The sequence below is a fragment of the Falco rusticolus genome, chromosome 4 (genome assembly GCF_015220075.1).
Source record: "Falco rusticolus isolate bFalRus1 chromosome 4, bFalRus1.pri, whole genome shotgun sequence".
In the NCBI taxonomy this organism is placed as follows: Eukaryota; Metazoa; Chordata; class Aves; order Falconiformes; family Falconidae; genus Falco; species Falco rusticolus.
The window spans coordinates 64,289,054-64,314,780 of record NC_051190.1 but is presented as its reverse complement, the minus strand read 5'-3'; the positions used below and the strand labels follow the sequence as shown (position 1 = coordinate 64,314,780).

Genomic DNA, 25,727 nt, shown 5'->3' with positions numbered 1-25,727 from the left:
AGCTTTTTACTCAAAGTTAAATGAAGTAAAGGGAACCTGCAGTAGCAGCAGTAACGAAAAAGGTTGTCAGGATATGTGTTGATTCGCATTCTGTTAATTGTGGAATGTATAGTGTGCTGTGCCAGACTAGAAGATACTTGTCTCATTAGTGACTAGCAAGCATTTCTACGCCTTAAACCTATTGGCAAAGGGATACTGGAGACAGTGAGAAGCAGCACCTTACAGCTTTTTCAGCCTAATAGGCTAACATTTAGAACAGCATATCTGCTTGCCCTTTGGCACAAACAATGGCTCTTGGTTTTCATGACATACATTGCTGTGTGTTATTTGGACAGTATATACACATGAGGGAAGTAGTGCTGAACACCTTGAATGTCTGTAAGATGGAGTACAGTTTAATGCAAATGATGAAAATTGTCAATACTTCAACAAACCAACTTTATTTGATGTCACACAGTAAACAAAATGGTGATAGCCCGTGGATGCTCTTGACAGAGCCTAGGTACTCCATCTTCAAAAAAGTCAGGTTAACTTTTCACTTTGCCCCATGGAATAGTTTCAGCAGTTTCACAGTTGAAAGTCCCAATGCCTTTGCACCTGGATCTCTGATCTCTCTCTCTATATATATTTATAATGTCCATAGTGCTCAGGTAAAGAAGCGTAGAGTTCAATTGTCCATAAAGCTGGGAGAAATTAAACCACAGAGCTGATGGCCACTAGGGGAAAAGGGCAAAAATTCTTGCTTGATGTTCCTTCTTTTACTTTTTTTACAAAACTTATCTTGCTTACCAGTATTCATAATGTTACTGTTCACATGGTTATGTTCTTCTCTATAACAGATAGATGATTAATAATGGTGTTGAATGAGTCATGGCTATGAGAAATAACTGTACTGCAGAACATTTTGAGAAGCTACATATCCTTCAGCACTGTCAGCATCACCATCCAGACTGTAATAGGAAGTATGCCAATATCCTATAACAGGTTTCATCTATGAGTGCCAACGATATTACACAAATAATTAGGTGGCAATAATGTCACATTATCATGAAATCAGTGCTTCTTCTCTTCTGTCATTGCCTGTAACCAGTCTTTAACCAGTCTTAGAGCTGCTCTTCAATACTTGGATTTACTTTTTCAGTATGATCCAATCTCTTTCTCCAGCACGTGTCATTCAGACCTTCCCTGATAAGATATGGAGGTCTCATGCATGTAGATCTCCAGATGTATGTGCATGTTGGAGGGCAGGGATGAAGAATCTTGGAAAGGAGACAGAAGATGAAGAGAGAAGTCACATATCACAACATAAAGCAAAATTTCACAATAGAACTTCCATTAAAGGTTGAAATCCTCAATTAATTATTCATCAAGGGAAAAGATTTCAGTAAGATTGTCTGAGAAAACACATTAAGTGTTTAAAGAAAGAAGATCCCCGCCATCACTACCAGCACTGAAAATCTGTCCTTATCCAAAATGCTGAATTTAATCTCAGTATGTTGTGGCATCATGGCACATTTTTTGCTATCAGTGAAAAAGAAAGGATGAAACAGTATTGCATTTTGTACCCCCAAACCAGGAGGAAATGCTGTTTTAGATAGACACTATTAGGTGTCTTTGCACCTGTATCTCTCATCTATTTAAGTTGTTTCGTTGTCAAAAAAAAAAAAACCAAATTTGCAAAGGAGCAGAACATGAGAACTCAACCTAGCCTATGCAAAAACAATCTTATATGGGAGTTATTTTCACCTCTGTACTAAACATTATCCAGATAAGGAATTATGTAGATGGGAATACAGACATAAAATTCACTAGAAAATTAAAGAAATCAAATAATAAATAATTTTCCAGTAAGGCCTGAAATTGGGAGAATTGTAGTACCCTTTATTACACCATGAGCAGTGATGCCATGTTCCAATAATTAAAAAGGACAAAAATAAGTGAGGCAGGCAGAATCACAGGTTTATTGTTTAAATAGAAATGGTTGATATCTTCTTGACATGAAAACATTGCTGCTTAATTATCCCACCAAAAGCTCTTCCTACTTATGATAGACCTATTTTTATTCAGCTATTTTTACAAGACTGGTTCTGTGTTCTGAACAATTCTGTCAATCAGTTCAAAATATTTTCATTCCTGCATCTTTTTTTGACCATAGGAAACATCTTACCTACATTACTTAAATGTTTCATAACTGTCCTTTGACATGCTTCAGTAATGATCATCAGATAAATTAAGTAATGTATACCAAGCACTTGTACGTAATGTATTGCTATGAAACTAGTCACTAATAAAAGAATGACAATGATTTCCAGAGAGATATCCTACAGGTGTAATAGCTCTACATTCCCTGGATACCGGGGTTTATCTCAGACCTCCTATATCAATGGAAAGAATTTACTCCCAAAGGCTTTGACTGGTAGGGAATACCAATTATTTTAGACACTGTCTTTTGTTATTTAAGACTCTGAATGAACATGGATGAAAATAAACAGTGCACCAGGACTGTTTTGCTGACTGGAACAACTGCAGAGAAAACATCTGGCATCTCAGGCCAGGATTCTGGAGGCAGGATTTCACAATGTCAGGGCAACACAGATGTTTGAATGAGCAGCCCTTTCAGTGAGACAGACTATTATTTTGATGATATACTGTGATATTACTTAACAACCATGGTCAGGAAGCAATATATCTCACAGCACTAGAAGCTGTACAAACATAGAGCAAATAGAATTTCCCTGGTAGCGCTGAAAATTTTAGAAAATCAAGCAGGACAACAATTGAACAGAGTGGAAAATAAGAAAATTGTGGTGGTTTGACTCTGGCTGAATGCCAGGTGACCACCAAAGCTGCTCTGTCACTCCCCTCCTCAACTGGACAGGGGAGAGAAAACATAACAAAAGGCTCATGGGTTGAGCTAAGGACAGGGTCACTCGGCAGTTACTGTTATGGGCAAAACAGACAACTTGGGGAAATTAGTTTGTTTCATTACCATTCAAATTAGAAAAATCGCATTCCCCCCACCCCTCTCTTCTTCCCGGGTTTAACTTAATTCCCAATCTCTCTCCCTCTTCCAGCACAGCAGTGCAGGGACAGGGAATGGGGCTGGGGTCAGTCCCTCACAGCTGTCCCTGCTGCTCCTTCCTCTGCAGGGGCAGGACTCCTCACACTCTGCCCTGCTCTGGCGTGGGGTCCTCCAGGGACCGCAGGTGGGGATCTGCCCCACCATAGGCTCCCTGGGCTGAGGGCACAGCTGCCTCACCGTGTGCCACGCCAGGGGCTGCCAGGGAACCTCTCTTCTGAGCTGGGGGGCTGCAGGGCTCCTGCTTTCACACAGTCTCACTCCTCTTTTCCACTGGTGCAGACATTTTTGGGTTTTTTCCCTCCTTAATATGCTATCCCAGAGGTGCTACCACCATCACTGATGGGCTCAGCCTTGGGCAGCAGTGCGTCCCGCTTGGAGCCGGCTGGCATTGGCTCCATTGGACATGGGGGAAGCTTCTGGCATCTTACAGAAGCCACCCCTATAGCCCCCCTGCTACCAAAACCTTGCCATGCAAACCCACTACAAGTATAGTGAATGTTTTGCTCACTTGCTAATATCAGTCATCACTAGCCCTGGCACGATTAAAGGCAAATATTCTGGTGTTATGACAGAGTACAATTTCTAGGAAAGGATTAAAAGGATGGTAGTGGAAAGACTATGCAGATGATTTCAAAGAGTTTTTTAATACTATGAGTGTCAACACCAGCAAAGCCTGAAGGTGGCTGTTTGCAAATCTAACAAGCTGGTGAATGAGGCTAGCACCTCCTCTTAAAAATTAAGGACAGTAAGTGAACGTAACTGTAGTGAATATGGCAGTTTTAAAATTCTGGATTATTCACATTAATTTTGAAATTCAAAGAATCAGTCATTAACACATATTCCTACACTGCAGTTAAGTCTATTTTTGAGAAGTCTGAATTAAAAACTCAGTGGTTCTACATACAGAGTAGATTAAATTCAAAGCTATATATTAATATTCCAGAAGATGGACACACAGCAATATCATGAAAAATAGGATTATTTCACACAGAGCTAGCCACGAATAAAAAGCCCTTCCGAGTACAATATGAGCAGGCATGCTGTTAGGATGCCAGTTGGCTTCATCATATGGAGATATTGCTGCCTTTAGTGTCTGTTTCTCCACAGACTGACACAATAAACCGAGGATCCAAAAAGCTAAGGGCTTCTTAACTGCTCATTGACACAAAATAGTGGTCTCCAAGTACTCTTTCGAATGTCATTACACTCTATCATGTCAGTGATCCATGGATAATAAGAGCATCTAATGTAAATCACTGGGGGGTCTTCTGCTAGCTTGTTAGGTTCTCATATAAATTTAATAACAGATTTATTTTATTTCCCTTTTGAGAAATTAAAATTGCTTGAAATGCTTTACATATAGCTACACAAGCGAAATGGTCTCCCATGTTTCACAGTGATGTGTTCATCCTTACCTTTCTGTTCTCCAGCCTTTTCCCTTCTGTTTCTCCTCTTTAGATCAGAAGAGAGCATGTTTCACCCTTATTTTATGTTCCACCAACATAATGTAGCTCAGCTTACAGGGTTCTTGTTTTTTCTACCTATATTTTCAGTCCCTCCTTCATCTACTCTTGGCTGACCCTGACTGGCAGTTCTGGCACTGGAAGGGTTCAACGAGCAGGGCTAAGCCCCCTGTGCGTGGGAGATTTACCGCTGCTCTGCTGGCTGCAAACCCTGTGTGCAACAGCTTCTGTGAGAGTCTTCCCACCTGCAGGACTTCTCACTGGAGCACCTTTCTTGACACTCAGCAATGATGCGAACACATTTCTTTACACAGCCTTTCGATGTTGCTCACAGCTTTTGAGATATCCTTCGTCTACCATAATAAGTTCTATATCCCAGTAGTTTCGTGTGGAGGGCATGTTGGTGCAAGCCTTATAATTGTGTCCATTACAAAAAAAATGCTGTTATTTTTCTTCTAGTAATATTGGGAATTCTGAGTGCCAATGTAAAGATCAGGTAAGATTACTTGGTGTGTACCAGAAATAACACATTAAGGCCTTCAATTTGGGCAACCATCTGCACTGAACTTTCATATTGCACCTATAGAAAGGTATTTTTCTGTTCCATTTCATATCCACTCAGTCCAGCTCATTACCGTTGTAAGTTCTTTGTCTTCTGTATGGACTTTTTTTCAGGGTTTACAGCTGACTTTGAAACATTTGATTTTGGATCAGCTGCCTTTTTGGAGAAAACCTTCTCTATCACCCCCATAGCAATTAAACTCTGCATCTGCCCCTGACATATTGTATTTAACTAGGTAAAATCAGCTGACTGCCAGCTGTTCTTCCAACACTGCAGAAATCTGGATGTTTCAAAAAAGCTTTAATGTTTATTTGTTCTGCAAATTGCTGAATGATACTTTTATGGAAGTTATTAAAAATACATTGAGGTTGAATGTAAATGGACATTATCATTCCTGAACAATTCAGATTACTATTATTTTGAAAAAAGTGACAATGTTTAGATTTTAAAAAATAATAATATCAAGCAGATTATATTTTTCCTTTTCACTTGATTTAATTGGATAATTGGCATTAGAGGGATCTAAGACAATTTAAACAAAATTATTTTCTTTCCAATTTTTATTTTTAAGGAAAAGATCTCTGTTTCACAGAATATCAGTATGTATAACTATATTATGGCCTTACTAGGAATAGCCATAATAATAGAATCTATGTGTCCTTATAGGTTAAAACTGTTGTGACCTGATGACTTGCACGATTGGAACAATCAATGTACTCAGAGAGCTTGTGAGGTTTTATATTACTACTAGGAAAATTAATTTCCTTTATGTTGGTTTCTGTATGTGTACTTAGATTCATCAGTTGAGAACAATTTTCATTGTTGACATCAATCCACTGTATAAATCATTGTGACACTGTGATAACCTGTTTGATTCTTTTGTTGGGTGTGTAGCATGAAATCCATCTCTGGATTGAAATGTCGACTGATGACTGGTGCCCAGTGTAAGCCTGATGTTTAGGATTCTCCAGTGGGCACCCATGAGAGGTGAATGCGATCAGAAGGAATTAATTCTATCGTAAACGATGTCTATAATTTTGTAAGTTAATGACTCTGAAGGTTTTTAACTCCTAGTGTGTTATAGCTTAGATCAGTAGATAAGCCTGTCCAAATTATAGACAACTGCAGTTAGAGGAGATGCATCCCATCTTAAATTATCCTTTCTTTCTTTTTTTTTTTCCCCCTTTTTTTTGTTTTTTAATTTACTCTAAACCAATATCTCTCAGGTGCTCTCTGAATTTTCAGATCTGGCTTTTTCAGATCAAAATCAACGTTTTCTAAAACCACAGTGTGTTTCCTTGCATATCATAGTTGGGGTTTTTTTTGTCTTAATTTTTCCTTTTGCTTCCTCAGAGCACCTGTAAATATCTGTTAGTGGAGCTATCATCAGAGCTAATGAAGTTCAGGAGCTTGCTCCCAAATTACATAGTCTGATCTTATTAAATCAAATGACAGATATGCTTTCTACTTTTCTTTTGCCTTTTCCCTTAGATCAGGCAGATGGGAGCAGCAGTTTCCTAGGCAAGTTCTTCAGGAACAATATAACAGTAAAGAAACAGACACACGTTAGTGTCCATAGTGAAATCTAGTGTATCACCTGACTCATCTTTATTAACTTCTGCTGAAGAGAGTCACAGCCATACCTATTAACATACTCATGGTTCCAATTAAATATTTCACTCAACTATTGATGGTACTCCATTCCTTTATCATGGCTTTATAAGCACAATCTGCCCGCAGAAGGTTTTATTTGGTTTTATGTTTAGTGCCCTACTTTTAGTATTTTTTTTCTCTAAAAATAGCAAAATATAATCAATATTTTGAAGAATACATGGAAGCATTCATTTTTTCTGAATTTGTGTGAGTCTGGTAAAATGTGAGTTTAGGGGAAATGAAAATCAGAGGTCTTTACCAAATAACCCTACTTGTTCTTATGTTTATGCATCATTCTTTTGTTGTTCATCATTCTAATAAATAATCTGTGTGTGTAGGAGTGTAGTGCAGTAGTATTTTAAAAGCAAAATAGGCAAAGATAAAACTGACAGCACCTTGTTTTATTTCTCTCTCTTTGTGTTTCATCAGATCGTTGTCTGGTTTATATCTGTGATATTTCTCTGACTGAAGAGGAACTATGGAAATGCTAGATTCAGTTCTGGCTCCATAGTTTCACAATGTGATCTCAGCAAAACCAATGTTGCCTCATAAATGTAAATATACTCATGATCGGAAAACCCTTTTGTTCCACACGTTGTACACTTAGTTTATGGATAAAATTTAAAACTTAATGATAAAAATACTTTTCAACTTGGTTCAGTCACATGTAGTCAATCGTCTGACATTCTATGCTCATCAGAAAAAGGTGAGGAGGCTGTGTTTTACTGAGGGATTAAATGGATTTATAAGTCCTTAGCTAGTTCAAGACTTCCCTGCTATTCACGAAAACATAGTTAATCCTACAGTGGAGCTGAATGAGCTTTTAAAAGCTGACAAAAATATCCTGGGCTGGCTGGATGATATTTTTGTTGGAGCCTTATAAGGCAACTGGAACCAACAGTTTGTCAAAAGTGTAATTGCATGATGAAGAGAGGGTGAGAGTTTCAATGCTGCTTTCTTCCCAGATTAAATGGTCACTAGTAAAACATTGGCTTTTTTTCCCCTTTGAATTTAATAAAGCCATTGTTTTAGTGGTCATCAGTCCTTTTGAGACACTGGCTCCAGACTGAACTCCTTGGGGATAATCCCAGCTGTCAGATGCAAATCACAACGATTATCATCACTCCATGTTCAAATGGAGATCATGCTGGGGGTGTGCTAATTCCAAGGGAGAGTTAGATCTGGATTATTGCAGCAGTGGTAAATACAACAGATGAAAAATTTCTTATGTCTTATGTTTTCTCCTCCTTTTCTTAAGCTAAAACCTTTAAATGCAAGTTTTCTCTTCAAAGCATAATAAGCAATAAACTTTAAATAGGGGAATTCCTTTTCAGCTATCATGAAATACAGAATCACCGTTCTTTCTACAGAAAAAAAAATATTTATTGAGAAAAATAATTTGCTCATATATATACCTTGAGCTTAAGACCTGTACAGTCACAGAACTACTGAAGATGGAAGGCACCTTCTGAGACCACCTAGTCCAACTCCCTGCCCAGAGCATGGTCAACCACCACAGCCTTTTGGTTTTTCTGGTTTTCACAATTTTTTATTTCTCCTGTACACCCAGGACCACCGCTAGTCTGAAACATGCAAACTTATAAGCACTCTAGGTAACTGAAAAACATTACTATGAGCATATCCCATTACAGCAAAACTCCCCTATTCTAACATTTTTCTGTCTGAACACACTGGAAGCTTAGGAAAAGAGTAAAGTTTTTTTCTCTAAAGAGCAATGTCTTGCATATATAGCAAGCATGTTAGCCGTAAATAGTATTTGATACTATCAGGTTTTCTCTTTTGTTAGTGTGTGAGATGATACAACGTTATCAAATTGTTAATAAAACTGATTATTTATGTGGCTACAAAGAGGAAAGGTATGCTATTAAATTTTGCATAGCTACATAACTGTCTGGGAAAATAAACCAGACTTACCAGGATTACAAATAACTTACACAAAGAACTATTTAACTGTATTGAGGAATCTCTATACAGGAAAAAGTCCTGCTAAGTCTGGGAAAAACAATTACCTGCTAAATCTCTCAAATCCAAAAAAGCATAAATGCCATAAAACAAAATTCTTTCAAATCACATAATCCATTAATATGCCAAAACCCCAAAACATAAAACAGATGGGAATGGGAACCGGGACCTGTCCCCTTCACAGGCTTATGAGCCAGTGCAAACCCCACGTCAGAGGCAGGCACAGCCTTTCGGTTCCACATGTGAACATTAGTCTAAACAGTATATAATTATTGACTTCTGGTACCAAACCTTCCCGCTCCTTTTCAAGCATGGAACAAAAACTTATAGAGAGGTTTGTGAGCACTGACTGCTTTCTACAGGGTCAGAAGGAGACAGTCATTACAGGAAGCTGAAGCTGCTCTGATTTGTCCACTAACATAGGTGTCTACAGTATGACAGAGCCTGTGTCAATCAGACTTTCTACATTTAGCATACACATGTGTATGCTAAAACATTTCCAAGGTTTTGTTTTACAGACAGGCAGAGGTAGGGTGCAGTCATCTGCGTATGAATGTGCAGCCACACAGACAGAAGAAGTTGCCAAGAATGTGGTGTGAAAAGATACCCCGAGTCACACTTTTATTTTTATTTATTTAGAAGAGAGGCTTGTTGGGTTTGTCTAGGACGATTCAACTTGCTTTCAGAACTAGAAAGCATGACTGATCAGAGGGTGAAGGGAGCAGCTGTCTGGAGTGTAACAGAAAGTGGCAGAAGGAGAGATGACAGCAGATCCCTGCCTGAGGTCGCTACCCCTGGCAGAATTCAGCCAAGAGGTTCCTGAACTGATGGAGCGCTCCTGCATTGTGCCTAAGCTGCTTCAAAACGCTTAATGTTACTGGAGCAATTTGCTCACCCAGGCCATGGGTTCTTTGGAAATACAGTAGTCTCCTTTCTGAAAGAACAACACAGTGCTCATCAACAGCTGCACTTCGGCAGTGATGATGGTACAGTCATCGACAACTCTTTTTGCTGTCTGATGCCCAAAATTCATACAGAACATTCATTCTCAGAAAACAATCTTTAGGTGATGTGGATCAGTGCAGTGAATTTTGAAGTAGATAGAGCTAGCCAAAACTAGGAAGCAGAAAACAATAACACCACCACCATAATAAAATATGAATATAGATAAAATTTAGCATTATTATTATTAAAGATAGAAAGTCAGCTCAGAGTAGGGCAAAAGTTTGTGCTTCTTTAAATTAGAAAAGTCTTGCAATAAAGCTGCACCCAAAGAGGTTTAGACTGGACATAAGGAAGCATTTCTTTACTGAGAGGGTGGAACAGGGTTCCTCAAGAGGTGGTCGATGCCCCAGACCTGTCAATGTTTAAGAGTTGTTTGGACAATGCCCTTAACAACATGCTTTGACTTTTGGTCAGCTCTGAACTGGTCATGCAGTTGGACTAGATGATCTCGGTAGGTCACTTTCCACAGAAATATTCTATTCTACAGTATTCTACTCTATTCTATTCCAAGACTCAAGGATTCCAGAAGCCTTGTTTTCCCTTGTTTCAATATTTTATATTGCCTTCTAATTTTACTTTATGAAGATAATACTAATCTTACAGACTATAGACTGGCATATGGGCTGTAAAATTAGAATTGGAGAAGATATGCAAGTTTTTGCTTTCCATAGGTATAGAATTCCATAGGTAAATAGAATTATTTTGGATATAACCCCATTTTTTTTTAAAAAAAATGTTACTCAGTAAATGATATTATAAGAAATTAACTTGGTTAGTAATCTATGCCATAAAATTGGGTAGTCAGTTGTTGATCTTGTTCTGAATCTAAAGACTTAAATGCAAAAAAAACCCAAACCAAAAACAAACCGAACAAAGTTAAAAGTAAGATATTTTCCCTCTCTAATCTGCTATAACTTCATTTATAAATGGTTATTTAATTTTTATCTCTTAATTATAAACGGTACTTTATGTTGTGGGGTTTTTGATGTATGAGAACCAGAAAATGGATCAGTATTTGAAAAAATAACTGGAAAAAATATTATGAAAAGAAATAACCTGATGTTCAAAAGATATATTTCTCTGTAATATTTTATCATATAATTTGCAAAGCAAAACATGATATTTCATTAGAAATGTCATTCTGCCAGAATACTGGTGCATAGTACAGTTGAAATTATTATGAAATCCAAGCTTTCCATAAAGGAACATTTCACTTAGGTACATCGACTTATGTTAAGAACTTCTGGTTTCCTGTAACAGCAGGTCCAGAACTTCTCCAGAAGCTTTACAGAAATGATTTTTTATTTCCTTACCCAAAACTTATCACTGGACTGTGTCTCCCTTTGGAGTAGCATAATCCAAATCTACTTCAGGAAAATCCTTGTCTTCTTAGTTTGATCAGTTTAAAGCAATGTACTTAACTGATTGGTTTCCATGTTGGTCTGGCATTGAATCAGGTACTAATGGTGTTTCTTAACATTAAAACTATCACTTCAGAAATGAGGTTGATAATGGTATTTGTATTGGCCCATGGGAATTATTAAAGCAATGAGTTTTCTTGCAAGGATTCCCACTCTGATGATACAAATTCATTTCCACTACAGAAAAGTGTTATCTCTAAAACCGAAGAAAAATACAGTTAATCACAGATATGCTTGATATTCTAGTGAATCCCCCATGACATAAAAGGTCCAGATCAGGAAAAAATATCTAGTGAGGTTTTTTATTTTATTTTTTTTAATTGCAGACATTTTATCAAACTACGAAAATTCTTTTTGATCTTACTTCTGATGCCAGAAATGAACTTGTGAAGGACTTGTCCTACTAGGAAACTGAAAATTCATAACTCACTGTCTAAGCATTGATGCAGAGGTTGAGACTGAAATTAAAACTGTTCCTGAAGACAGATTGACATTCAGGGCCAAGTTTATACCATCTCTTACAATTGATGGGAAAATTTAACTGGATGGGCTCAGCTGGACAACTTGAAAAATTATTTCATATCCTGAGCTCAAATGATTAATAAATATTTGATTCTTTGCAATAAATCACAGGCTTATCAGGCAAAAAAATGAACAGCCATTTCTGTGATCTAACACTGCATCAATAAAGAATTTTATATATATATATTGAAGAAAAGGTGAACACAAAAAGATGTAAATGTTGGACATATCACTGAATCTTTGAAGTGATAGGATAGAGCCATATCACTTACCATACCCATGGGATGTATTTTAGAAGTAATAATGTTACATATCCTGCTTCTTCATGCAACATGATGCATGCCTTGTCATAGTATAGGACTTATAAAGATAACGAGGAAAAAAATCTTGGTCATTCAGTACAAAATGCACATTCCCATAATCAGATATTATCAGCTGCATGAAGTTCCATATTTATTTTTGTAACAGGAATTTCAATTTCATGAGATTACAGGAACTTTTAAGAGTATTGGGGAACATGGGGGTATTCATTTGCTCTGTTATTTACAGTAGCTGCTTTTGATTCATAATCTGCTATGACTGCCTCTGAATAAATGTGAAAATGATCATTCTAGCATGCGCGGAACATGTGATTGAATTCAGAACAGAGTCCAATCCTGCTCTACAAGGTCCTGTAAAGATTCCATTGGTTTCATTAGGCTGAATAAAATAAATCTCCTTTACAAGTACACTGTATTTGTAGACCTGAAGCCAACATTATTATCATAAAACTACTGCTTTCTCCTCCATACAAGTCCTTTATAAGATATATTTCTATTGTAATGTCTATAAAAATAAAAATGCAGTCTTCTAGAACAAAAAGCACTTTTATCAAAGGGAGGAGGAACACAGCTCTGCCTTAGGGAGAGACAGCAACCCATATGCAGTATGTTGCAACCTTGAGTAAAACACACATCTGAACAACATCATGGGCAGTGAGTCAGAATTTCATTTTTACTCCTTTGCCCTTGTTGTAGTAGACTAATAGATTTGCCAAATAAGTCTCTCTGGCTATAAATATTATATATACATATATATATATATATAATTTTTTTTAGATAGCTATTTAGGTGAACTGTAAAACTATGTTACAGCGCAGTCAATGGAATACATTAACTCACAAAAAGAAAACTTCAGGCAAAGTTATCAGCTTATGGCATGTATACATGTACATACGTGTGCCCTCCATCTTCAGAATAGCTTTGGTTTGTCCCCTGTCATCCCTGGTGTTTTGCTGAGAGGTGATGACTCCATTAGTTTAGTCTGATGATTCATATTTTTTATTTTTGCGTAAAAATGGTTACAAGGGCTTTTGCCAGTTCAAAGTAAGACTAAGAATTATGCTGAGGAGCTGCAGAAGACAGTAACACAGCCTGAAATGTGAGCCCTCTGTTTGGAAATTGAGTTTCAGTTGCAGTAAACCCTTCCAGATTCTTTGCCCCTTACATAACATGGTAAATCCTGTCATCTGTTTTCTGATAGCATCTACTTGTAAGGCTGGAATGAGCAGTGCAAACATTCCTGAAATCTCTCCTGTTTGTTATACTGCTGGGCTTGCAAGCAATCACAGCTACATACCTGAGGAAAGGATACACTGCTTTGAATGTTTACAATATATCACTGCAGCAGCTAGAAACGGACTGCAGCAGCTAGAAACGGACTACACCAGCTGAGCGGAAGAGAAAATAGATTGGTAAAAGTTTCTTTTTTTTCCCTCCATTTCTAATAAGTCTCCATGTTCAATAAAGTTTGCTCTCTTTTTCTTTAAGTAAACTTTTCCCAACAACCCTATCATATCTTGTTCTGAACTGTTCCTGAAGTTTCCCTGCTACAGCACTTAAGATATCTAAAAATTCTAGTTTACCTATTTAAACTCCCTAGCTTCTCTGAGAAATGCTGATATGCAACAGCTGAATATGAAAGCTTATTCATAAATACCCTCAAAGTATATAGATGTAAGTTAGTGCAGCATTTCTGAGCAAGGCAGCTCATGTCAGTTAGCTTACCTCAGTGGAGAGGAACTGATATTTTTTTTCTAGTAATGCTTTTCTGTTGAAATGAAAAAAGCAACAGCAAGCCCCCCCAAAAAAGAAAAAAAACCCAAGAAAACAGGACCCCCCTGAAATTATTCAATTACAAATAGTCTGTTTTCACCTCTATCACTGTTTCTCAGCTTTCAATTTTCAGATTTTCTTTCCAAGTTACAACTTTGATGAAAGCAGAGGTTTCATCAAAGAAAAAATTCAGATAAAAGCTTTCAGGCAGTTTTGTTTGTGACCACAATGAAGTATTAAAAATATGTATATATATTCTACAAATATAAAGCAGGCATAGTTTGTACAGGCTTCTTGCATCCATATCATGGAAGAGACATTAGTTGACTTAACTGTCTACAATCACATCGTAAGACCTAGAGCACATGCACTAAACTGGTGTCCCGCTCTTGACCATACATATATTCTGAGTATATTTATGCCAGCCTTCTCAGGCTGGGAAGAATTCAGTTTAACTGTTATGCAGTGAAGAAGGGAAAATCATACTTAATGAAAGAATTAAAAGTCACAGAATCCACTTACTATTGCAGATGAGTCAACATTTAATTTCTTTTTTCTTATTTTTTCCCCTCGGTATGTATCCAGCTAAACAAGACCTCACCTGTGCTACTGGAGACAGACCAGCCCACTGCAAGCTGAGGCCGCCGATTGCTGGAGGAAAGTAGTGATGGATGGATTCTTCATCACCCTATGAATGAAGTAATAAAACTAAGTGGAATTTCTGCTTGTGAAATTTCTTTGGTCTCCTAGCTGTCACCTTAATGAGTCAATAATTTTCCAATTTTCAAGTAAACCAATATTACTATTTCATTTTGGACACTATCAAAAAAGCAGTATGATATGTCATTTGAAGGTAAATAACCTTGCTATTTGCTACAATCTTATTCAGTTTTTTGAACGATACCTATCTTCAGATCAAGGTTTGAAAGTCCACAGAGCTTCTTTGAAAAGTTATGCTGGCAAAGATAATGATAGAGATATTTTCTCATCATTAATTGCTACAAAAGTCAGTTTTTTGACTGTGCAGCGTAGCTTTCTGGAGTCAGTGAAGACATACGTGGAGAAGTACATATAAGTGCCTGAACCAGAAAGCTGAAACCACGTGTGCATTATGCCAGCTTGCAAAGCCTGCTCATTCTGTCAACAAGTGGAAGTGATGGAGGTAGCTGAGTGTTGTGAAATTGCTTGGAGGGGAGAATTACAGATCTAATATTCTAATCAGTGTTGGACATCCAAGACATCCAACATTTGTAGGTGTTATTCTGTTATGTTTGGGTAAGAACTTTGATGTTGGACTGGATCCTGCATGCAACTTTTCAGACAAGCTCTTCTGTTTATGCCCTCTAAATAATATACCAGAGGCAGATTCCTACTGAATTTCCCAGTATTTCTTAAGTCTTTGGCTGGGTGGTCATGATTCTAGGCCTAGAAATCTTAGAAAATCTTAACAATCTTTTAAAATGCTTAACTTTCTCTGTATAATGTGTGAAGGGCTAAATGCCTATCCTGTCTTCCTTTAACCATTTGAATATGACTAGTAGATTGTCTGCAGCTGCTTTTCTCTTTCATTTGTACAATAACATATAACAGCTTTGCAGAAAAAAAAAAGATAAAAGAAAAAATGAGTAGTCTTGGATAACCACAGGTTTCTGCATGAATAAACACACTGCGTTGGTCTGTGTGCAGTGGTGATACAGTAAGAAAATTCATAGGATTCCACTGTTTGATGCTTTACTTTTTCATTGAATGTTTTAGTATTTTGCTACTGTTAAACTATGTAGAATATACAGGAATACTACTAATCTCTAGGATTGCTAAAGAAAGGCTTTTATTTAGTTTTTATGGCACATAGTTAGAATAATCTATATGCTTTTCTGACTGTGATTTTTGAAGTTTGATTTGGAGAGTGGATGAAAGGCATCATAGTTTGTATTGGTGTAAGCTAAGGACAGAATTTGTCCTCTAAGGGTTTATGAGGCTTGTTATGAAAACAGAAAGTATCTGGAGTATAAATCCTTACAGCAGGAGAAAACAATATAAGTATGATATGTGATGACAGTTTTGTATCAATTATGAAACCATCCTAAGATATACTTTAACACTTACTAGGTAATTTTTTCACTACTGCACTAATTAAGAAATATTTCAGCTGACTTTTTCAATAGGCCATAAAAGAGGGTGAATAGGCAAAAACCAACCAGATGAAGCTACCACACAAGCATATAGGAAAAGAGATTAAAATTGGTAAAATTATGAGAACAGAATCAAATGAGAGCTGAAATCATTGGACCTTTCAGTGTTACTGCTGTTACTCTTTCTAAACAAGACAGTTTCATAGAAAAACTTCCCCCACCACCACCCCCGGCTTACTTCAAGTTCTTTGTGTATTTTCCTCTCAATATTGGTAATTGATGGCAGGATAGGTTGAAGAGTGATTTTAGAAAGGACAAAATTAAGCAATTTATCACCATGCAGCTGGAAATAAAGGGGATAGAGAGTAGCCAAGATATATGGCAGGGTAAAAGTTAACAAGGCTGCCTTCCAGTATGTCTCTGGTAAAGAAACAGTGATAGGAAAAGTAACTCTCTGGGAGACAGCTGAGCTAAGAGGCCCAGTAGCACAGTTATATCTCTGCCAACATACGCCTTTACGGACACTTGGGATGCTCTTCCATACGACCCATAAAGGAAAGAAAATTCAGATTGGAACTATAAATAATGAAAACCAAACAGGACACATTTGAGAAAAAGAGATACATATTTTCCATAGGAAGGAGGATGGTCAAGGACATCTTCCAGCTATGTGGAAGTAGCAGAGCTGAGAGCTCAGCTGCAGGCAACCTGAAGCACCAGGACAGATCCTGGTGCTCTTCTTCAGTAGCCACTGACACATTCTTCAAGGTGATTACCACTTTGATGCAAGTTCAGTCTCCCTGTCACCCCTTTGTGTCTCAGCCACTGTTTTCCTTCCTCATTCCTTCATTTATCCTACACACACACACACAGGTGGGGGGCGGGGGGGGGGGGGGAAGGTAAGAGATTTTTTTCCTTTCTGACATCAAAGACAAACATGAAGCTGTGACTGTTAGAGGGACATGCAATAGTTAGAGTAACGTAGGAAATAGTACAACTTACTGTATAACCCCAAACAGATTTCAGGAGTGATCCCTTTTGGGCACAGTGCTTTGGAAGCCCAGACCAGTGCTGTGCTAGGAGAGATTGTCTTGGTGTTCTTTGTGTCTGAAAATCCTGGCCACATGACATTTTCTGTCCACAGACCGTTCCGCTTTGACTCTCTTGGAAGATTTCTGCTTGCCTTTTAACTTGACTTCCATGTTAGGTGAAGGTATTCAAGCATGTTTTTCATCCCACAAGCTGTCAATTCTTTCCAAGAAATGTCTTCCATCTTCCTGGAGCTGGTGACTCCTCACTGTGATGTGGCACATACTCAGCTCTGCTCCTAATGATGTCTGCTGAGTGCACAGGTAACAAGTTTTAGCAGCAGGAAGATTCAAAGGAAAGGAGTCAAGTCACTTGAGGCTTTTAAAGACCCTACAGTTTCTTATTCTTTTGAAATTGCTAAGACTGACCATGATCCTAACTTTTGTGACCATGAGACTGTTATAATCCTTTAAAGATTGGCATGAAACAACTAGGTTCAGTGAAAATTATTTGGTATTCGGATCACCTTTGTGTTTTGAACTTCTGGGCCACAACACCAGATTGACATATTTTTTGATCATTCAGGTTACCTGAGTCTCTGCTATTATTTTGACAGGCTTTGTAAATAGAAATGTAAGAGTTGGACTGAGTGCAGTCAAGGTAAATTTAGTGTTCAGGTGATACCTCTGTGAAGAACTCCTGAACAATTAATTCCTTTGCCTTGCAAATGGCATTTTCCTGATTTTAGTTCATTCCCTCTTCCAGCCTTTTTACTTCTGGCTTCTTGTATTGATCAAATTTTAGCTATTCCATTATAAGTCCTCTTTTTAACCTTTCTTGTGTTAAAAGCGTTCCTTTCTTCTTGGATTACAGTATAATTCTGCTTTACTGAGGTCTTACCTTGTTGATGAATTTGGAATCAGAATTGCTTTTATATGTTCCTATGTAATCCAGTCTACCAAAATGATTGCCAAAAATTTTCCTAGTTTTGACCTAATTTTTGCACACATTTTAAACACTTGCAATTCACTTTTTTAACCAGCAGTGGAGAGGAAGATGCAGGTGCACACAATATATAATAGGCTTTGGTTTGATAAACTAACAGTTATCTTAACCTTGCTTTTACTTGTTGCCCTTTTATAAAATGCAGGCAAAAGAAAATGAGTGACAGACATGATCTGCATTGCTCAAAGACTATTCAGTAAGCCTGTTTCCAAAAAAGTAAATATCACATATGGTTGTTACTGCAGCCCTGTGATATATATAAAGAGATAAATCACTCATTTCTGTGGAAATTAAAAATATAGAGATCTTCTGTGCACATAAATTATCATAAATAAATATTTTTACAAAAGTAAGAGCAAGCGCATATTTTTCCTATCTGTAGGACATTCCTCAAATTCTACTCATTCATTTGATGTATTTGGTGACCTTTTCTATAGTACATCCTCAGTTTTCAGGTTAGAATAGTAAACTTCTTGTTTTATATTTATATTTAAGTATCTGTACTAAAGGAGATTGTTCTAACAAGTTTCATAAACTGATCTCACTCACACAGGTAAAAATCTGGTGTAAATCCATTCATTCAGCATCTGTTCATCCTTTTTCTTCTTATTTTAATAAGAGAAATATCCACTCTTTGCAAAAGTGGTCTCAGAAAATTAAAAAGACAGCAAAAAGCTATAACCTGTTGCCCGAGCACAACATCTGCTTTTCTGAAACTACAAGGCAAATGAAGTGCTTGCAATAATTTTTTTGACATTCCTTCCATAAGTCATGCTCTGTGTTGATTACGGAAGTGCATGGCACCATTTGTCAGAAGAGGCGATTATTTCTCAGAAACCCTGTGTTACAGAGACACAAAAAGCTGTGGTTCCGAAGAGATGTACACCAACAAATGCTTATATTTGTTCATATCTGGAGTCATTGCTCATGTTTGTGTAACAAAAAAGGCAATATCCTGAAGACTTCATGATTATGTTGAATTCTTTCTCCTGTAACTGTCCAATTAGCATTGTAATGCTACTGAGGGAGATATTAGTGCCGGCAAGATGCTGGAGACACCTAGCTTTGTCTCCCTCTCTCAAAGAACAGATAAAGCCATCTTTCATTGGGTCTAATGCTTGATAGATGTGGGAATTTAGCTGGTGAGTAGCTGTTTCACACAAAACCTCATGAAGAGAGACAATAGAATCATGAAATGGAAAAGATGCTTCTCCATCATGAAGCAAAGCCACTGGCAAATATGTGCACCAAATTGCCTCTTGCCTCCCAAAAGTGCTGTGATAAACCCAGTTAGATTTCCTTGCCTCAGAATGAAAGGGTTTGTTTGGATTTAATTACAGTGAGAGTTAGAAACTTTTAATTTTAATTTAAAAATACATTTGTGGATATTTTTAGGTCAGTTTGATCACACAGCGAAGTTTTCATGTTATGTATTTCTTATGTCTATATGTGTTCCTTTATAGTTTACAGCAGTGATTATATTTTATTACTTTGAAAGTATTTTGTTATTTTCAACTTTATATTTTATATAGTTGAACATCAAATTGCTGTTATTATTCCAGTCCCAAGTTCAAGTTCATCCGTTTCTTTCTGAATGCTATTCTTAGTATTTCTGCACTGATGATGTCTCAGTTTTGTGTCATTTTCAGCTTAGACTTTTTTCCCCCTTTTTTTCTTTATAGCCACTTAAAATAATAAATGAGGTGAGTTTTGAGTGAGATTCTGGAATTTCACAACTAATTGCCTTCCAGTCTGACATCTTTTCCATCAATCTTGCCCATTACCTATCCTAATATACAGTCACTCCATAATATTCCTGTACCCCATCTTTTTTTTTTTTTTTTTTTTTTTTCTGTTTGATCTCCCATATAGCATTACACAAAATGCTACACTAAAATCCAGGTAGGTGAAATATGAATTCCTTTTGTTTATAAACATAATTGTCTTAAAGAAAGTTATAAGATTAGTTTTTATAGGTTATTCTTAGATAAACTGAGGTTTTGTTTCATTCTGTTGCATACTGCTGAAATTTATATTCTGTCCACACTGTGGTATGGAGTGATCTGAAAGCCTTCCTTGTCTGCTAAGGAAAAAAAAGAAAAAAAGGGAATACTCCCTTAGTCTCCTAAAAAAGAGTTTGAGTAAGAGAGAGACTCCAGGAATAAGAATTAAATTTATGAAGTTTCAAGACTAAAATAAATATTAAAATTTATTGAAAAAATCCAATCTCCATTTTTCTTAACTGGTCAAATACCTTTATCTTGTTTATTGAATTACATGTGAGAATTGCATAGAAGTGAAGGAAAAAGGGAGACAAAGTCAACAATGATGATAAATTCAAGATGAATAATTGCAAGTAGACTCTACAAAAACAGAAGTGGAAGAAATAAGCCATAAACTTAAAGGAATAAATTTTGAACCACCACAGAATTTTGCAAGCACCAACTTACCCGGCTGAAGTGATGGTAGCAAATACAATAAACAGATCCATATAATAATCAGTAATGTCATAAGCTTCTAAGTAATATTCTTCAGGATGCTTGTTATTCTTTGAATTTTCTTCCATTAAAGAATGACCATGAAGAGGAACAAACCAAATGAGACAGTTTCCTCTGAGAGCCCATTCAGAAACAATTACTGACCTCTCTAAGTAAAGCTTTTATACATTTTGTAGGAGCTCTGTGTGCAGCACCTGCATCTACCAACTCTATGTGACCTCAGCCTTCTCCACTGAGGAACAATCCAGCACAGTGCAATGCTTTCTTGAAGGTTATTAGAGTTAACAAAGCCCTTAGTGCTTAAGGAGACAGAAGGAGGATGTTTCCCTTTGATCAGCTTAAGGCCTCATATGGTGCCTTGTGTGGACCATCTGTAAAGGGATGCAGCTTGTTTTGCATAAACAAACAGGACACCCAGGAACTGAGGCTGCAAATTGTCTAGGTGTTTTACCCTCAGCTCTCAGTTGTCTGCCCATATGGATTTAATTTATACTTACAAAGTAAACTTTAAAAGATTTCAGTGTGTTTGCCTTAAAATTAGCTTGATGCTACTCAAATAACATTTGGAATAATGTTTGGAAATAACAGTATCTGCAATATACTATTTATAGAGTCTCCTGGAACCACTATTGTGTAAAACATAATTAAAGAGTTTCTAAAATGCACAGTACAGTCTAGGTCAGGTAAATACATAATCAGGGAGTTATTAATGGAGCTGCAATTAATTAATATGCCTCCATAGGAGCCATTAAAGCTGATTAATGTTATGGCACACAAAGTGAATTTGTAGCTAACAAATCAATGACCCAGTAGATGGTATTGTGTCCTTTGGAGACATTACACTATACCATATCAAAACCTCATTAGAGAATTTTTGATTTACTGATCGTCAGCCCCAGTAGTCATTAGCTGGCCCAGGCTGATGATGCATGTGCATAGAAGAAAGTTAAGATAGTACTCCATCAGGGGATAGATCTCCTCCCAGTTACACTGCTGTAAATCAAGGGTAAATCCATTGGAATCAATGAACATATATAGTTTGGGAGGAGGGAAAGCCAAAAACCAAAAATCAAAGAAATACTCCAAGAGGATAGTCAAATAATTGAGGGTTTAAAAAATTCATTTATTATGCTTATTCGATAACTTTTTTCTAATGAACTATGTAAAATGTTTGATATTCTTTTTAACTTAGAAAGGGAACCCACTCAGGAATCATATGATATGGAGGCAGTGAAAAGATTATATATTTTCATGCCTTATACATTTGGATTTCATCTGAGGTTTAGATTGGGATGTGAATTTTCAGTCTGCAATTGCAGCATCCCTGGAATGCATTTTACTTGAGACTGTTGATACATAATCCCAGCCCTTGCTCTTTCTAGGTATAGATTATGTCTGGAAATTCACTATTTCTTCTTAAAGATAACTTTCTCTGGTTTTCCTTAACTTCAGTGGAGCTACACCTGAGAAAATTTTGTCCTAAATGGTTTAATAGGAAAGAAATGTTCACAAAAGCAGCAAACAAGAGTCCTTTGAGCATGGTGCAGAACAAATATTGCAATCTTTGACAAACGCTGAGCCCAAGTCTTTGTCTGTCTAAAATCACAGACTTGCTGTGGGAGGTCACTTGTCTAGAGAGCAGTGCTGTGCTCAGAGTGCAGGAGGGGAATGGCTCCTGGAGACAGGATTTGCTGGGAGTCACTTTCTTTGTAGATTTTGTTACTGCAATCCCTTTCAGACTGACTAAGATTTATTGACCAGATCTTTGTATTCTTTTCTTTTTGAGGCAAGTATTATTATCTGACAGTCTTGCTTAGAAATGTAGATAAGATTTAATTTAATTTACTTTTGATGTATTGTAGGTGGTGTGTATATTCTCTTTTACACATTTATTTTTACAATAGACAGAGCTAAGAAGCAGAGGATTTACTATGTATTGTACAGATTTGTTACCCACCTCAGAATTTCTGTAGTCATGGGTTTTAAAAGAAGTTTGATTGATGTAGAATAAAGGTATTGCAATGTTAGTTTAGGTTAGGAAAACTAAATCCACCTTTTGAGATAGTTCAAAGTTAAAAGGAAACACCTCCACTTCTTTCCTTTTCTTATTTAAACAGAAAGAGAATGGCAGTGATATTGGGGCTAGTTATTTTAAAGATCATGAACAAGTAAGAGTGTTATGTAAATGCATATGTCAATATGTATTTCAGACCCATAGAACTCAAATTATTTGAAAAATAGGTTTTAAACATGTCCCATTAGCTACATTGTACTCCTGCAATTGAATTTAATTCCTTGCTTCCTTTAAATGTTTTTACCCCTACTGTCCTCAGCTGAACAGTTGATTCTGGCTGATGAGATAAGCTCACAGTACTTCAGTTCTTGACTAATAGTTGGTTAAAAGCTAGCGGTGTGTCCAAAATTTAATCATAGTTCATCATGCTGTGGAATAAATCTATCTGCCTGACAATGATATTCTTTTAATGTTTCGTTTATCTTAAAAGTTAGAAAGATCCAGGGTCACTGGAATCAGGAGGGACCACTTTCTGCTTTGGATAAGGTCGCATAAAATATTTCAGGTGTGTTGTTGCTAGATGTGGCAGAATCAGGAGACACTCCCTAGTGTCAGGGAAATCTGCATTTTTCTCAGCCCTTGTTCTTCTCTTTCACCATATTCATAACACTTTCCTTTACCTTAGATGCTTGAAAATTTGAGTTTATTCATACAAACTAAAGATTTATCATTATGGGTAGATAATCTTTACTGAGATTCAATATTTATAGTGGGCCAAAATTCCTAACAGGTCAGTGCCATTGAATTTCATGGAGCAGTGTCAGTTCACAGCAAAATATTTGAACTTAGGATATCCAAAGAAAATATTGAAAATAGCTGTCTAGCTGTCCAGGTTTTCAAAGCATAGCAGTGAAATAAAAGTATTGTATATATTTATATATGTATGAGCGCCAGTGTAAAAGAAAACAAAATTAAAACCAGAAATTATGATTTTCCATAAAAATTAAAGTTTTTTAATAAACTGCAAAACATACAAAGTGGAATCGTCATCTTTGGAGATGCTTCTTTACTTTTCCAACAGGCTATGGTTCTGTTCATCAGAAGTGGAAACCAGGACGACTGACTGTGCATGTACTCTTACCTGCAAGTGATGAAAAACATTTCCCCATACATTAACTTCATATGTTGGCTTTTTTTTTTCTATATAATTACTGTACTTCTAAATAATTATGCTTTTTTTAATGTGTATGTTTTTATTTGTATTACATTACTTTAGATTAATATTCAATCCTGGTCACAGAGTTCTAATGGAACTGAGCTAAGGAAGTGAATTCTTTTTTCTTGTATTTCCTAAATGTACACAACATTAGCATTCTGATTTTACACCTTCTTGTTACTCTTTTTTTTTTTTTCTTTTTCTTTTTTGATTTGCATTGTGAAGTATTTTCAGTGTGCATGAACTAGATTCCCTTTGGATCCAGTTTTTCAGAGTGTAGGAACTGGAAGTTGTGCTCCAGGAGCACACTTAATGGACTCTAGACACACACGCAAAATTATTCTGCTCATAGGACCAGATGTGAATTAATCCAAACTTAACAACCCTGAAATGTCTACAGTTTTTTTAATGGCCCTCAGCACAAACTGTTCTGCTCTGCATATCTATCCCCTTTCGGTCTATACTCCTTACTGACATAAAAAACAGTTGTGCTTTTTTCCTGCTCTATTTGTAGAGTATAAGAGGTTTGGGACAGATATTTTTCTATGCTGTGTAAAATGTGAAATGGTGGTCTGACGTTAACTGATGTAAATTAAAATAACTGTAAAGGGAGAAAAAGTAGGCTTGAATATTATTTCTCTTCTTTTGGATCTACACTGATCATAATGTAAAGACATCCAATTCAGATCATTTCAAATCCAAAATGCTATTAAACATGCAGGCTCGATTAACACAGTGTCAGGATTAGTATGAAGAGCTCAGAATGGATCTTTGATGCTCCACAGAATTGACTATAAGGGTATTCCAAGAGACGAGGGTGTGGAGCACCAGGTCCAAGAACTGGGAGTATCTGTCCGTTTTAATACAGAAGCCTTCCCATTTAGGAATGCAACACAGTGTTATGCAGTGGCTGTCTGAAATAGCTGAAAGCAAGCCAAGCTGTGCTTCCTCGCACAGCATGACTCTGTGCCAAGCTGGAATTCTCACCACCCTTGTTTGACCCACTAACAACATTTCCACAACCCTCAGGTGTACACTGGATTCAGGGAACAATCATTCAACCTATACAAATGCAAATATGTAAACAAACCATTATTCTTAATATTTAGGCTCCCTCCAGTATTGACCAACTACAGCTGTATCTTCTCGGTGTCATCTAACTGTTCTCTCCTGACAAATCTACAGTATCAGCTATATTTTTCCCTTTAGCACACTTTGTATAACACAGCTAATAAATTCACTTCCTGTGAGATGGATCATATTTTAAAAGTGTCAAAAATAATTTCACAGTCATAATTATGGTACTTTGGCAATGTCAGACAAGCACAACACATGATTTACCGAAAATACGAGATGGAAGACACTTAATTTATTTTTGTTTTTGCTAAGTCAAATTGGCCACTAGAACTTCAGGTAAGCTGAATTTGGAGGGTTTTGAAGGCTTTTATAAGGACTGCTGAACTTAACAATCACATCAAATTCACTTTTTTTGTTGTCATTTTTTTAAATTTTGACAGGCATGCTAACCATCTGGGATTTCACTTTTTTGTGCATGCAGTGCAGCTGGAATAACATTCCCTAAGAAGTTGGTTTAATTTTGTTTGCTCATAATTAAACCTTTGTACATAAACAGATTTGCTTTTTCAGTGAGATTCTACTGTTAGTCTTCTCTTGAGCTGTGTCAAAGGATGATGAAAAAGACACCAGGTGACTTGACCCCAGTCACACACAACAGGGACTTTACTGGCTTTTAGCTGTTTGCTTTTTCCTATAACTACAAGATGATTCTTGAGACCTTTCTCCCACCTTATCACCCCTGCCCCTCCCCCTCCCCCCCACCTTTACAATCATCTTTGTGATTTAATATGAAGGATAAATAAAAACGATTTGTTTTACTATATGTTCACATACCATAGGGGACTGACCAGCTTAAGTTATTTGTGCTGGTTATTTACTAGAACTGAAGAAGAAATATTGTAAATTCTTTGTCTTTCACCCAACCCTATGATTAATTTTATGTGAGGAATACACATGTTTATTTTCTTGCTT

The 25,727-nt window shown here is 36.8% G+C and overlaps 1 long non-coding RNA gene across 1 annotated transcript; it reads right to left on the bottom strand.

Annotated features, from left to right (window-relative positions):
• Positions 1-443: 443 nt before the first annotated feature.
• LOC119145848 lies at positions 444-20,667 on the bottom strand. The gene is made up of 4 exons (XR_005103548.1): positions 20,401-20,667; positions 16,919-17,253; positions 14,386-14,472; positions 444-1,259 (listed from the first exon to the last, which is right to left on the bottom strand). It is a non-coding gene; the product is annotated as an uncharacterized LOC119145848 (long non-coding RNA).
• Between the last annotated feature and the right edge of the window lie 5,060 nt (positions 20,668-25,727).